Here is a 5212-nt window from a genome sequence, read left to right as displayed (position 1 = left end):
TTTTTTTTTTTTTTTTTTTTTCGCCGCCCCGGCTGACGTGGTTGCGGACTTTGCCGCGCGCAGGCGCGCGACAGACTTCTACCGGACTGCATACAATTTCAGCAACAACAATCCCGTGGCTTCAGTTGTAGTCCCCGCGTGGCTTAAGCGCCGAGCATTTTTACTCGCTACCTGGCTTAAGCGCCGAGCATTTTTTCGCGCTACCTGGCTTAAGCGCCGAGCATTTTCAGCCTTAAGCGCGGGCGTTCGGCGCTCTCCGTGGCCGCCCCGGCTGACGTGGTTGCGGACTTTGCCGCGCGCCGGCGCCGACAGACCTCCACCGGAATGCATACAATTTCAGCAACAATCCCGTGGCTTCAGTTTTTAGTCCCCGCGTGGCTTAAGCGCCGAGCATTTTTTCTCGCTACCTGGCGTAAGCGCCGAGCATTTTCAGGCTTAAGCGCGGGCGTTCGGCGCTCTCCGTGGCCGCCCCGGCTGACGTGGTTGCGGACTTTGCCGCGCGCAGCTTGAGCGGCGAGCATTTTCAGTCGCCATATGTGGCTTAAGCGCGGGCGGGGTGTGGCCGCCCCGGCTGACGTGGTAGCGGACTTGGCGTATTGTTGCCCGTTGTTTCACAGGAAACGGGCACCGCGAATTTCATGCTTTCTTTCCAGCTTGGAACGTTTGGCTTTGTGTGCGGGTGCTGCATTTAAGGAGCTGTGTATAACTTTATAGAGCGTCTCAAGAAAAACAATTTGTTTGAAGCTTCACACGTGAGAGGAGCGGCTTCTGAGTACGAGGCGGTTTTCCTTTTTTTTTTTCTGCCGATAATTGTACTCATCTGCCACGTCTCTCACCACGATATGATATTTTTTTGGGGGGTTTCTCCTTTGATCCTCAAGTGAACGGACTGTCCAGTACTGATGCCATTTACAAAAATCCAAAACAGCAGAGGCCCGCACCTGCTCAATCAACGCCAACTCAATTTAAGGAAGGGCTGTTCAAAAGCTGATCGAAACCATCCAGTTTGGGAAAACCTATTTTATGCAGTAGTTTTTATTATTATTATTTTTTTTTTTTTTATTGTGAGAGACGTGAAATCGACACCACGAAATGAACGTCCCTTTGTTACCCTTTTGTTACCGCGGCTTCGAAACCGTGCGTAATACCAATTTAATTGTGTCCTGGTTGGCCGTTTGTCAGCACTTTGTGTTCTTCTAGAAAATCAACTACTAGTTTATAAATTACGTGCGCGAAATTTTCCTCCGTGTGCACCACCAAAATACTTAAAGAAGAGAGAATGCGTCCGGGGCCTTGGGATTTCGAAAATGACGTGCTCTGAAATTTTCACATCCGCCATTGGAAAGATAATTATTATCCGTCGTAAAAAAAAAAAAAAAGAAAAAAAAAAAAGAAAGAAATCACATTTGAAATTATCATTGAAAGTGGCCACGTTTTTCGGGGCATGTCTTGATGAAATAATCTCAGTTCAGTTCAGCATGATTGGATTTCATCTTTTCCAGTATTCTCAGTACTCTCGTTGTAGTACCAATTGCCGGCAGATTTTTTTTTTTAGTTGTTTAGAGTTATACATTCCTGAACGATGTTTTTCTTTTCCTCAAAGCTAGCCATAGAACCAGCGCTTTCTATAAAATCATGACAATAAGAATCCAGCATATCGGTTCATCTTCGGCGCGATTAAAGTTCGGGAACTGGCGATTTTTTATTGCCGTGATCAAGAAGGTTAACACCAGATAAGGCGTGATATTTCAGCATACCAGTCGCGATATCTAATCGAATCTAAGATTGAAATGGCGTTCTGAATTCTTTCGGTTCCAGATAGAAAGAAACAGAAAAAAAAAAAAAAAAGAAAGGATGTGATTGATTGCCATTCAAATCTGAAGACCGCGGTGGAGAAAGTGTTCCGGTTTACATTCGGCAAATCAAAATGAACGGCTAAAATTAATCTATCGTCTGGTTTCATGCGCGAGATCACGTAAAAGGCAGCCATTCTTCTTAACATGGTTTCTCTCTTTTGCTCTCTCATTCGCGCACGGAAATTTCTTCGTACGGGAATTTTATGAAGCGAAGGCGGCTGCAGACCATTTTCTTTGTTTAGTTCATGTTCGTAGGCGCAAATTACAAACCTAACACTTGGAGCAACATTTCCACTACTCTAGAGGGGCATGAACTGTAGACAGTGCACGCTTTCTCATTTATCCAATCGCTCGCAAACACATTGCATTGCTAGTCTACAGTGGCAATACAAAGTGACGTTTCACCATGCACGTCGAAGTTCATTACCAGTACCGCGCCAGCATCGACCGGCCGGCGAAGCGACGAGCTCAGCAGCGCATGCGCAAGGCCCGACACCACCCCAACCGAGCTTCCCTGCTTATCGGAGAGAACAAGTGCGCGTGAACACGGGCGCGTCTGAGTATCTGGATTTAAAAAAAAAAAAAGAAAACAAAGAAAGCGTTTCCGAGATATTGACAAAGACAAGTGGTCGCGGTCGCTCTGAATCTTATCGTATTATAGAAAACGTGGGAAGGCGGCGCTTCCTCGAGGGTCAGAAAGTACAATCGTCGAACTAGGTGGCAAGTGGAGTACATCCTTTTTCTTGGAACGGTTTGCAATTGACTGCTTGAATGTGCCGACCACGCGTCGCGGGTCGCGTATAGAGCCAACCGTTGGCAAGCACGCGTCTAGCGTAGCAGCAGAACCGATCGCGGTTGCGATAACCCATCGTTGGCAGCGAAAAAGAAAAACACCCACACGCAGTTTGTAGCAATAACCGTACAAATCAATGTGGTTTTAAATATAGCTTCACTGGTCACCCAAGAAGGGCACCGAAACTTTCTCATGACGCACACCGCTGTAGTCCACAAAGAACAAAGCGCACAAAATAGATATGATACAGCCGCACCGCATTATTTCGTGTTTTCAGCATTTCATTACTTTCGTGTGCATGCGCGCTAGGGCCACGCAGGCCAGGAGTAAAAGGCACGAAAAGAAAAAAAAAAAAAAAAATGATACGCAATCCTAAGCTTTGACTTGACTGCTGTGGCACTCGCATTTGTGTTCTTTACCTTAGGCGAACGCAATGCGCAAACTGAACTGGAATTTCCAATAATGGAAATTCCTGTTTGGCTCATATTTGCGTTTTTCGCCCGAGCAAGCGCTTCACTGCACTACGCTTTGCCCCTTCAACGTGGCTACACTGCCCGGCAGGCGTGTTCTGCGTAGGGCCGAACCTGCAGGCAAAAAGCATGGGCGCCGCCATCTTGTTGAGAGCGGCGCCAGGGACACAATCGCGCCTAGCTCATTGAGTTTTCCCCCAAAACTGAAAAAAATTTGACTTCATTAAACGAGAAAGATGCCACGAGTGCCCCAACAAAAAGCTTTGAGGATTACCGAAGGGTAACTGAGGGCGACGCAACGGGCTCTGGAAAGAAGGATGATGGGTGTGGCGTCACGGGGGGATCGGAATAGAGCAGATTGGGGTGTGCGAGAAGAAACGCTCGTTAATGACACCAAAGTTTAAACCAGGAAAAACAAATGGGCATGCGCAGGGCATGCAATCTGGGGGGAAGATAACCGGTGGCCATTAAGGGTTACAGACTGAATTCCAAGAGGAGGGAAGCGTAGCAGGGGGTGGCAGAAAGTTAGGAGGGCAGATTAGATTAGGGACTACATGGCGACAATCGGCACCTGACCGGGGTACTTGGAGGATCATGGCAGATGCCTTTGCCCTGCAGTGGGCGTAGCCAGGATGATGATGATGATGATGTTCATGATGAAAAGGTAGCAACAGGTCTTCGTAACATACAGGTTAGAAAGATGAGGCACCTTTTAACCCTTGAATATATTTCGCCACATTTGGGCATACGACAAGTTTGTTTTCGAGGCGCTCGGTCCCACTGCTGCGAAAATGTGTACACAAAGGCTGCACAGTAGTTGCCAGAAATCGGGCACTCTATTTTTCTTTCATAGGGAATCTTTCTTCCACTTGGGCAGCGGATTTCGGCGGCAGGGCGAGCTTGCGTGGCCGCGGTGGTTTACGGATCCAAGCGATAGTGAACTCCAAAATCCAGTGTTGGCTTTGAGTGGGATTCATATTGATTGCGAACCCCACGGCTAATCCTACCCCCCATCCCCCCAAGTGGCTCTTTACAGGAGACAATCATTCAGAGACATCGGACAAATAGGAATTCTGGTTCTTTCTTTTGCTTTCATTAATTTTTCTCGAAGCCCATAACTAGAAATTTGCTGGAGCGGCTGTCCCATTTGCGACGCAACAAGTGCGACGCTACACACAGATGGAGTGGCAGTTTAATTACTCTCGTGGTCCGCGAACCGGCATCGTTGCGTGTAGTATAGGAATGGTGCGTGTCAAGTCACTGCTCGCGTTGAGCTTGTGCTCTTCATTTTGATTGAATGAAGTCTCACCTAAGTGAGCGGGGCCGATCCCGGAGGTAGTGCAATACCGGGCCGACCTGCGGCGGAGGTGAAGCAGGCTTCAAGCACTCGCCAACTTCCAAAAATAGGTTTAATATCGTGGGTCCATATAGAACCCGTATCAGATATTAAGCTGATAAGAACAGAATACTACACTTTGATCTTAGCCAAAAGGCCGAGAAGCGATGTCCTTCACTTCACTTCATTGTACTACTGCCTTGTGGGCGCCCTGCCGACATGGGTAACCTCAGCAACAGCGTGGGCAATATTATAAAATTCAGCCTGTGTACAGACTCAACGCTCCCTATCTCACGGATGAACTCGCAACGCCTCAGTCTTTCGCTGTTAACGAAACGCTGTCGCGTAGAAACGAGACCCGAGTGCAAGCTTGCTTGTAACGCGAAACCAACCAAGGCAACCTCGTAGAAAACGGAACAGGCGAGCGGAAAAAAACGCGCCAGGGGAATGCTTACTTCCGTCTGAATGCGACCGCTCAAGGTGACCTTCCTTGAGGGCTTCGTTTCAAGCCCGTGTGCAATTGTAATATACTACGCGCATTTCCTTCATTTCTTTTTATTTACCGCAAGGCCCACTGAAAATTTTGATACGGCACAGGCCGGGACGGATCGCAACGTGTCGATTCGACCGGTAGAATTAGGTAGCATGCCCCATGTACGAAGACGAGCAACATAGAAGTGAATGACAAAATAAATATAGAAAACGCTGCACACTCCTTCCCACCGGAAACATAGAGGGGAGAAAGATCGCCATCTGA

At 47.8% G+C, this 5212-nt stretch overlaps 1 non-coding gene across 1 annotated transcript; it reads right to left on the bottom strand.

Annotated features, from left to right (window-relative positions):
- Window positions 1–4432: 4432 nt before the first annotated feature.
- On the bottom strand, window positions 4433–4624 carry LOC140214766 (U2 spliceosomal RNA). Its single transcript, XR_011891696.1, has one exon. It is a non-coding gene; the product is annotated as a U2 spliceosomal RNA (small nuclear RNA).
- Window positions 4625–5212: the final 588 nt, after the last annotated feature.

This window comes from Dermacentor andersoni, unplaced genomic scaffold (assembly GCF_023375885.2).
Source record: "Dermacentor andersoni unplaced genomic scaffold, qqDerAnde1_hic_scaffold ctg00000615.1, whole genome shotgun sequence".
NCBI classification, from domain to species: Eukaryota; Metazoa; Arthropoda; class Arachnida; order Ixodida; family Ixodidae; genus Dermacentor; species Dermacentor andersoni.
The sequence above is the reverse complement of the archived record's forward strand: the minus strand, read 5'-3'. Positions and strand labels throughout refer to the sequence as shown.